The sequence below is a fragment of the Tamandua tetradactyla genome, chromosome 7, assembly GCF_023851605.1.
Source record: "Tamandua tetradactyla isolate mTamTet1 chromosome 7, mTamTet1.pri, whole genome shotgun sequence".
NCBI classification, from domain to species: Eukaryota; Metazoa; Chordata; class Mammalia; order Pilosa; family Myrmecophagidae; genus Tamandua; species Tamandua tetradactyla.
Window position 1 is genome coordinate 162,918,206 of NC_135333.1, and position 9,806 is coordinate 162,928,011.

Consider the following 9,806-nt stretch of genomic DNA (forward strand, 5'->3'; position numbering starts at 1 on the left):
GGTACACTACACTTCTTGGATCTGCAATTTTATGTCTTTCATATGAGTTTGGAAATTTTCAGTGATTATTTCTTCCGTTATTCTTTCTGTCCCTGTTCCTTTCTATTCTCCTTCTGGGACACCCATAACATATATATTCTTGTGCTTCATACTGTCATTCAATTCCCTGAGACCCTGTTCATATTTTTCCATTCTTTTCCTTATCTGTTCTTTGTGTGTAGAATTTCAGATATCCTGTTCTCTGGTTCACTAATCCTTTCCTCTGCCTCTGCAGCCCCGCTGTTGTGTATCTAAATTGTGTTTTTAATCTCTTCTGCTGTGCCTTTCATTCTGTTGTTTGTTTTTCCAAGCTTGCAAGTTCTTTATGGTCACCCAATGTCTACTTTATATCCTTCATCTCTTTTGCCACATTCTTCCTTCAACTCTTTAATTTGATTTAGAAGATTTGTTTGAACATCTTTAATTACTTCAACTTCAATTAGCTGAAAATATTTGAAGTGTTAGTTTGTTCCTTTGACTGGGCCATATCTTCTTTCTTCCTAGTATGACTCATGTTTTTTTGCTGGTGTTTAGGAATATGATTTCCTTGATTATTTTATTCTGGAGGTGTTTTCTTTCTTTTACCTAGGGTTTTATTGTTGGTTGGCTTTCTTCTCTATCTGGTTTTTGGTGTTCAGTTGAACTTATTTGATACCTCTAGCATAGCTTCTGTTTAACTGATCAGAATTTTTCAGCTCTTGTTTTTCTGGATCTTGCCCTGACAAATAAGATTGATCCCAGTCAGATTATCCCAATCAAGACAGGCCCAGAACTCAGGATGATGGTGTATCCAGTAACAAGTTTCCATGAGAATGAGACCCAGTAAGCTGCCAGTTTTTTCTATGAGGTCTCGTGACTCTGTGTTTTTCCTATCCTGTCCAGTAAGTGGCACATGTCAACTCACAGCTCCCTGATGGTGTAAAGTGGTGTGGTACCTTTAATTCTCAGCAGACCCTGTTCCTGCCAGGGGTGTGGTTGAGACAGAGGCTGAGGTAAAAGGCAGGTTTAAGCTGTTCCTGTTTTTCAGCACTTGGTGTCTGAACTCTCTAAATGATAGCTGCCACTTCTGCTGGGCCCTGCGCCCCCACCTCCTTTTCTTGGGGAACATATACCCTTTAGGGAATTATCTCATTCACTTGACTAGTTACTTTATCTCTCAGACATTCCTAACCTGGGGCAGTGTGGAAACCTGACAATGCCTGCAGCTTAATTTAATGGGTAGCTAAAAAGTAAAAAAAAATAATAATAATAATCCTTTTCAGATCCAGACCACAGCCCAGCTTTGCCAGTCAAGAACCTGAGCTGGTACTTTGCTCCACGTGACTCTTTTCTTGGGGCACAGCCCTTTTCCAGTATCATGGGCTCAGCCAACTCCATCAGCCTCTTTCTTTCTTTTCATCAGTCCCACTTCCTCTCTGCCAGGGAAAGACCACCAGGTTCCTTTCATACTTGCTCTAGGTTTATCTGTGCTCAGAGCTTGTATTCAGCAGTCTGAATTTGTTAATTAATTCCACAATTGGAGCTTGGTTGGGCTACCTTCCTTTGCTCCTAGTTGAGACTACTGCTTTTTCCCACAGGGAAGTAACTCCAGAATAGTCTGCCACGCCAGTAGCTTGGGAGACTTAGAGTTCTGTACTGTGATCCTGGCCCTTCCACCTGTTCCAGAATGGTGTATCCACTGAGGAGAGTTCCCCAAACAGGTGTTACAGACTACAATTAAACTCTTTTTTTTCCATTTCTATTGTGCTGGTTTGAAAGTATAGAATACCCCAGAAAAGTCATGTCCTTTAGTCCTGATTCAATATCTTAGGGTGGAAACCATTGATTAGATTGTTTTCATGGAGAACGACCCACTCAGTTGTGGGTGTGGCCTTTTGATTAGGTGGAAATGTGACTCTGCCCATTCAAGATTGCTCTTAATTAATTTACTGAAGTCCTTTAAAAGAGGTGACATTTTGGAGAAAACAATTGCTTCAGAGCCAACAGAGAAACAGGCATTTGGGGATACTTGGAATGCTGACAGAAGAGGAGACACCTAGGCCAGGACATATGGAGATGTAGAGTTCAGCCAATGTCACCATGTACCTTCCCATGAGAAGCTAAGTAAACCAGAACCCAGATTTATGTTCTAGAGGAGGTAAGTGAAGACCCATAGATGCTTAGAGAGGAAACCACTGGCATCAGAAGCTTGAAGCAATGGAATCATGAAAAGGACAGCCATGTGGCTTCCCCTGTGACAGACATTGGCCTTCCTTGAGTCAAGGTATCTTTTTCTGGATGCCTTAGTTTGGACATTCTGGCCTTAGAACTGTAAACTTGTAGCTTAATAAATTCCCCTTTAAAAAGCCATCCCATATCTGGGATACTGTATTCTGACAGCATTTAACAAATTTAAACACCTATTATTATTCCTTTGCAAGTCTGACTTTGTTTTATGAATGATCTGAAAACAAAAGTAGAAACAGTTTAGACGTACATCATTCCCTGAGAGTAGCATTGTTGTCAATCCAACCTGGATTAGATATTTTAACAAGCAAGGAACAAATTTGTCACATTAACTTGTTTTAAATATTGCTTTACAAGGTGTTTAAAGTATGCATGTAAGGGTCTAATTTAGAGAATCACTATTTCACTGATAATTTTGTTCTGTTGCAATTGAAGATCAACAAAAATTATGTCACAAATTTTTTATATTAATCTTAAATGCACATTTTCAATAAATAACATTTTTAATCTTTCTTTTCTCTTTCTCTCTTATCTTTGTTCTACTTACTGAAATTCAAATTATTGTCCATTAAATCAGATAAAAAATTTGAGTTTGAATTTTTATGTCTTTTTTCTTTTCATTTCTATTCATTTATATTTATTATAATTTGCAAAAATGTTGGTCCATAATGGATTAAAGTCCTATCCCTTCACCACATATAATTTAATAACCCCCATTGTATAACCTTCTTTCCAGATGATTATTCAGTTTTGGCTTGAATCCTTCTAGTAATTAACAATCCACAACCTTTCCAGGAATCTGTGTTATTAGACAGTTCCAATTATTAGAAAATATTTCCTTATATTGAATTGAAATCAGTCTTCTTATGGTTTGCAATCTTTAGGTTTGGTCCTGCCCCTGGAACTATACAAAATAAATAGATTCCCTCTTATATATGACAGGTCTTCAGATATTTGAAAGCACTTGTCATATCCTGTTCTAGTTTGCTAGCAGCTTTTTAAAAGGGGAATTTATTAAGTTGCTAGTTTACAGTTCTAAGGCTGTGAAAATGTCCCAATTAATGCAAGTCTATAAAAATATCCAAGTTAAGGCACCAACAAGAGGTTACCTTCACTCAAGAAAGGCCGATGAAGTTCAGGGTTTCTTTCTCAACTGGAAAGGCACATGGTGAAAACGGCATCTGTTAGCTTTCTCTCCAGGCTTCTTGTTTCATGAAACTACCCTAGGGGCGTGTACTGGTTTGAAAGGAAGCATGTCCCCTAAGAAAAGCCATGTTTTAATACAAATTCCATTTCATAAAGGTAGAATAATCCCTATTCAATACTGTATATTTGAAACTGTAATGAGATCATCTCCCTGGTTGATGTGATTTAGTCAAGAGTGGTGGTTAAACTGGATTAGGTGATGACCCATTTGAGTGGGTCTTGATTAGTTTGAGTGGGTCTTGATTAGTTTCTGAAGTCCTATAAAAGAGGAAACATTTTGGAGAATGAGAGATTCAGAGAGAGCAACACTACAAAGCAGAGAGTCCACCAGCCAGCAACCCTTGGAGATGAAGAAGGAAAACGCCTCCCGGGGAGCTTCATGAAGCCGGAAGCCAGGAAAGAAAGCTAGCAGATGACGCCATGTTCGCCATGTGCCCTTCCAGCTCAGAGAGAAGCCCTGACTGTGTTCGCCATGTGCTGTCTCACTTGAGAGAGAAACCCTGAACTTCATCGGCCTTTGTGAACCAAGGTATCTTACCCTGGATGGATGCCTTTGATTGGACATTTCTATAGACTTGTTTTAATTGGGACATTTTCTTGGCCTTAGAATTGTAAACCAGCAACTCATTAAATTCCCCTTTTAAAAGCCATTCCGTTTCTGGTATATTGCATTCCGGCAGCTAGCAAACTAGAACAGGGCGCATTCCTTCATCTCCAAAGGTCTCTGACTGCGTTGGCTCTCATGATTCTCGTGGCCCTGCTGCTTCTGGTGCTCTCTCCACAATGCTTCCTCTTTTAAAGGATTCCAGTAAACTAATCAAGACCCACCTGGAATGGAAGTTACTGCCCACAATTGGGTGGGTCCCATCTCCATGGGAACAACCAAAAAGCTCTCAGCCAGCAATACTGAATGAGGATTAAAGGACATGGCTTCTCTGGGGTCCACCACAGATTCAAACCAGCACATATCCCTTCTTATTTTTCTTTAAGCTCTTTTTTTATATCATTCTGATTATCCATACGACATGGTTTCCAAAATCCTTCCTGTCCTGGTTGCCTTCTTCTACACATATTCTTTTATTAATGTCTTTTTTAAACTGTGTTACCTACAACTGAACATACCTTTCTTGCTCCGGACAATATACTTCTAATGCTCTCAATTATGCATTAAATTTTTTAACAGTGTCTTAGTTTCCTTTAGCTGTCATAACCACATACCCCAAACTTGTTGGCTTAAAATAACAGAAATTGATTATCTCACAGTTCTTGAAGGTACAAGTCCAAAATCAAGGTATTGAGAGGGCCATGCTCCCTGTGAAGTCTGTAGGGAGGGATCTGTTCCAAGCCCCTTTCTTGGCTGGTGGTAGCCAGCAACCCTTGGCATTTTTGGGGCAGTAGCATAACTCAATTTTTGCCCCTCGTCATATAGCAGTCTTCTCTCTTTGTTTCTACTTTCCCCTTCTAATAAGGACAGTGGTCATACCTGGATTAAAGATCCACCCTACTCCAGGATGATTTCATTTTAACTTGCCTAATTTCACCTATTTCCAAACAAGCTCACATTTCTGAGATACTGGGAAATAGGCCTTTAACATATTTTTTCGAGGAATGCAATCAGCCCACAACGAGAAGTTCCTTGCCCTGTTGATTCATATTAAGTCATAATTTCTTAACAGGGAATCAAAACATCAAAATAGTCTCTAAATTCAGTTTATTCCTTGTACAAATACTCTCTTCCACCCTTCTTGATTCCTTTTAGGGAGAGAAGGGAAAAAAAAAGTTATTCTCATTGCTAACCTCACTGATTTTAAATTTTACCATTTAAATGTTAGCAATGCAGCTGGAGTGTAACTAAAGATTTGAAGCAGAGGATGATGTAATTAGAAACTTTACTCTAGCTAGAGGCTGGAGACTGGAGGCTGGATTGAACTGGGAGGAAGATGGAATGCAGGGTGAACTGTTAAGTGCCTGATGTAATAATTCAGAAGACAGACAATAATGGCCAGGATTAGGGAAGTATAAAGTGGATGGAGAGAAGGATTGACTGAGTTTGATGATGCTGCTGGAGTGCAATATGCCAGAAATGGATTAGCTTTTACAAAGGGGATTTATTAGGTTACAAATTTACAGTTCTAAGGCTATGAAAATGTCCGAACTATGGCATCACAAGAGGATACCTTCGCTGAAGAAAGGCTGATGGTTTGTGGGGTTCCATTGTCACATGAGAAGGCACATGGCGACTTCTGCTCCCCCTACTCTCCCGGGTTGGTTTCAAAATGGCTCTCTCAGCTCCTATGGGTCTTTCTGGCTTCTCCTGTGGCATTTTCTTTCTGAGTTCTCTCTCTCCAGGAGCTCTTAAAGGGCTCCAGTAAAGGATTAAGGCCCACCTTGAATGGGCTGGGTTATATCTCTGTGGAAACAATCCAAGCAAAAGGTCCCACCTAATGCTAGGTCTGCCCCCACGAGAATGAATTAGAAGAACATGGCTTTTCTGGGATACGTAACAGTTTCAAACCAGCACAGGGATGGATTACAGAGACACTTAGGAGGTAAAATTGATAGGACTTGGTGACTATATTTTTATGTGGGAATGACAGAGTGACTACCAAGAAAGGGAAAAAACATTCCTTGGTATCTGGAAGCTGGGCTGGCATTCACAGCTAAAGCATGCTATTCTTCTGCTGGACATAAAAGTTTCGCAGAATATCAACATCAGTTAAGATTACTGTGAGACCAGGATAAAGTGAGACGAAACAAGTCTACTTCATAATTTTGTCTAGGCACAGACAAAAATAGCTTCACTCTGTCATCCATAAAATAGCAAAGATCTCCCTGTCTCAACTAAAATGACTAACAACTACTTCTTTACCAATTACAACTTTATCCTGGCCCTCAGCAGCCTTCTCTGTAGATAGGATGCATTGAGATACCCAGTCATAAAATCTCCCTGCTTACTGACAACATTCAATCTAGAGTGAGCCTGTTTCCTGAGACCCTCTCCCAAGTACCTAACCAAAGCCCCAATCCTCTTAAGGTCCTTTTAGTGAGATGCCCTCTGGTTCCCTAGGGTGTTTGTTCTCCTTTTCCACAAAGAGTAATAAACTCAACTTGTTCAACACAACGACAGATGCGTTCATGGTGGTCTTTGGCTGAAGGGCATTGATAAGAAGGATTAAAGAGTTTCTCGCTTGGACAATCAGGTTTTAGTAGTACTGGTAACAGAAATAAAGAATACCAGAGGAGAGGAAGAAAATATCCACAATTTTTAACATATTATGTTGAGATGCAAGTGGGTTAAGCCAGATATCCAAGAAATAATTGTATACATAATTCTGGAGATTAGGAGAGATGTCTGCCTTGAGTCTAATCAGCTGTCTATATCTATACCTGTCTATCATCTCCACCCACATGTAAATCCACACAGAAATATATATTTGAGTTTATGTAATAGTTGAAGCCAAGGGTTTGGTGTACTGGTTAGGGGTATGCTAGAGAAGCACAACATTTCCCTGCCTTAGCCCTTGAAATCAGCCATTACTCCAAGGAGTCTTCTTTCCTTTAATTGGAAAATGGTATTTACAATCTAAGATCTGGGTGTACTACTGCTTTTAAGAAGATTGTCTGTGAAAGGCTATGGCTATATGGTGATCAAGAGGGAAATACAAGGAAAGGAAGGGGATAAAGAGAGCAGAGATCTGTTTATTAGAACTGAGGCATAAGGTCAGAAGCAGGTTAGGTGGATTTGACCTTGAGTCCCAGAGTGACACATAGAGCTCTGAATGTCTCTCTAAGTTTAGAATTCATTTTGGGAAACTGGATGAAACTCTGCCTCTCAACAGGCATTAAGATTTCCCCACCCTCACTCGCCACTGATGGCCTGCCTCTCCGTCTGCCCGCCCGGCCTCTGCCCCGCAGAAATGCTTCGATTACCCGCAGTCCTTCGCCAGATAAGGCCAGTGTCCAGGGCATTGGCTCCTCATCTCACTCGGGCTTATGCCAAAGATGTAAAATTTGGTGCAGATGCCCGAGCCTTAATGCTTCAAGGTGTAGACCTTTTAGCCGATGCTGTAGCCGTTACTATGGGGCCAAAGGGAAGAACGGTGATTATTGAACAGAGTTGGGGAAGTCCCAAAGTAACAAAAGATGGTGTGACCGTTGCAAAGTCAATTGACTTGAAGGATAAATATAAAAATATTGGTGCTAAACTTGTTCAAGATGTTGCAAATAACACAAATGAAGAGGCTGGGGATGGTACCACCACTGCTACTGTCCTGGCACGCTCTATTGCCAAGGAGGGCTTTGAGAAGATTAGTAAAGGTGCTAATCCAGTGGAAATCAGGAGAGGTGTGATGTTAGCTGTTGATGCTGTAATTGCTGAACTCAAAAAGCAGTCAAAACCTGTGACAACCCCTGAAGAAATTGCTCAGGTTGCCACGATTTCTGCAAATGGTGACAAGGAAATTGGTAACATCATTTCTGATGCAATGAAAAAGGTTGGAAGAAAGGGTGTCATCACAGTAAAGGATGGAAAAACATTGAATGATGAATTAGAAATTATTGAAGGCATGAAGTTTGATCGGGGTTATATTTCTCCATACTTTATTAATACATCAAAAGGTCAGAAATGTGAATTCCAGGATGCCTATGTCCTGTTGAGTGAAAAGAAAATTTCTAGTGTCCAGTCCATTGTACCTGCTCTTGAAATAGCCAATGCTCACCGCAAGCCTTTGGTCATAATTGCTGAAGATGTTGATGGAGAAGCTCTAAGTACTCTTGTTTTGAATAGGCTGAAAGTTGGTCTTCAGGTTGTAGCAGTCAAAGCTCCAGGTTTTGGTGATAATAGAAAGAACCAGCTCAAAGACATGGCTATTGCTACTGGTGGTGCAGTGTTTGGAGAAGAGGGGTTGACCCTAAACCTTGAAGATGTTCAGCCTCATGATTTGGGAAAAGTTGGGGAAGTCATAGTGACCAAAGATGATGCCATGCTCTTGAAAGGAAAAGGTGACAAGACTCAAATTGAAAAACGTATTCAAGAAATCATTGAGCAGTTAGATGTCACAACGAGTGAATATGAAAAGGAAAAACTAAATGAACGTCTAGCAAAACTTTCAGATGGTGTAGCTGTGCTCAAGGTTGGTGGAACAAGTGATGTGGAAGTGAATGAAAAGAAAGACAGAGTTACAGATGCACTCAATGCTACCCGAGCTGCTGTTGAAGAAGGCATTGTTCTGGGAGGTGGCTGTGCTCTGCTTCGGTGCATTCCAGCCTTGGACTCACTAACTCCAAATAATGAAGATCAGAAAATTGGTATAGAAATTATTAAAAGAACACTCAAAATTCCTACGATGACTATTGCTAAGAATGCAGGTGTTGAAGGTTCATTGATAGTTGAGAAAATCATGCAAAGTTCCTCAGAAGTTGGCTATGATGCTATGCTTGGAGATTTTGTGAATATGGTAGAAAAAGGAATTATTGATCCAACTAAGGTTGTAAGAACTGCTTTATTGGATGCTGCTGGGGTGGCCTCTCTGTTGACTACAGCAGAAGTTGTAGTCACAGAAATTCCTAAAGAAGAGAAGGACCCTGCAATGGGTGGAATGGGCGGAAAGGGTGGCATGGGAGGTGGCATGTTCTAATTCCTAGAACAGTGCTCTACCATGATTAATGAACTGTGATGGGAAGCTCAAAGCAGTGTTTCTCACCAATAACTTAGTCATTTGAAGAAAATGACAGAAGAAGAAAATGACAGAACAACAGGCTGGCTGATGTAAGAAAATCACTATAACCATCAGTTACTGGTTTCAGTTGACAATACATAATGGTTTATTGCAGTCATTGTCCATGCCTACAGATAATTTATTTTGTATTTTTTGAATAAAAAGACATTTGTACATTCCTGATACCAGGTACAAGAGCCATGTACCTGTGTACTGCTTTCAACTTAAATCACTGAGGCATTTTTACTGATTGTGTTAAAATCAGGATTTTAGTGCTTGCCATCACTAGATGAGAAGTTAATCAGCAGCCTTTCTGAGGAGAGTAAGAATAATCGTGTATAAAGTGGAAAAATATCCAATTATGTGACAAACCTTCCTGTAATAAAAAAATTTGATTCAAGTTAAAAAAAAAAAAAAAAAAAGATTTCCCCAATGGGGAGAGAGGTAGACTATAGAGGTAGGGCCTGACACAAAGCCTGAAGCCACCATTGAAATGTTTGAGTTTGTCTTAAGTATTTTATCCTGGGGTCTGAGCTTTAGCGTTGCAGTGATAACTCTCTACTTATTAAAGTGGGAGATATTTTTATTGACTTTAGTATCCTTGGTTATTAAGAAAAG

General features: G+C 40.0%; 1 pseudogene; it reads left to right on the forward strand.

Annotated features, from left to right (window-relative positions):
• The first annotated feature begins 7,333 nt into the window (after positions 1–7,333).
• LOC143642791 (60 kDa heat shock protein, mitochondrial pseudogene) lies at positions 7,334–9,585 on the forward strand (annotated as a pseudogene).
• The last annotated feature ends 221 nt before the right edge of the window (positions 9,586–9,806 follow it).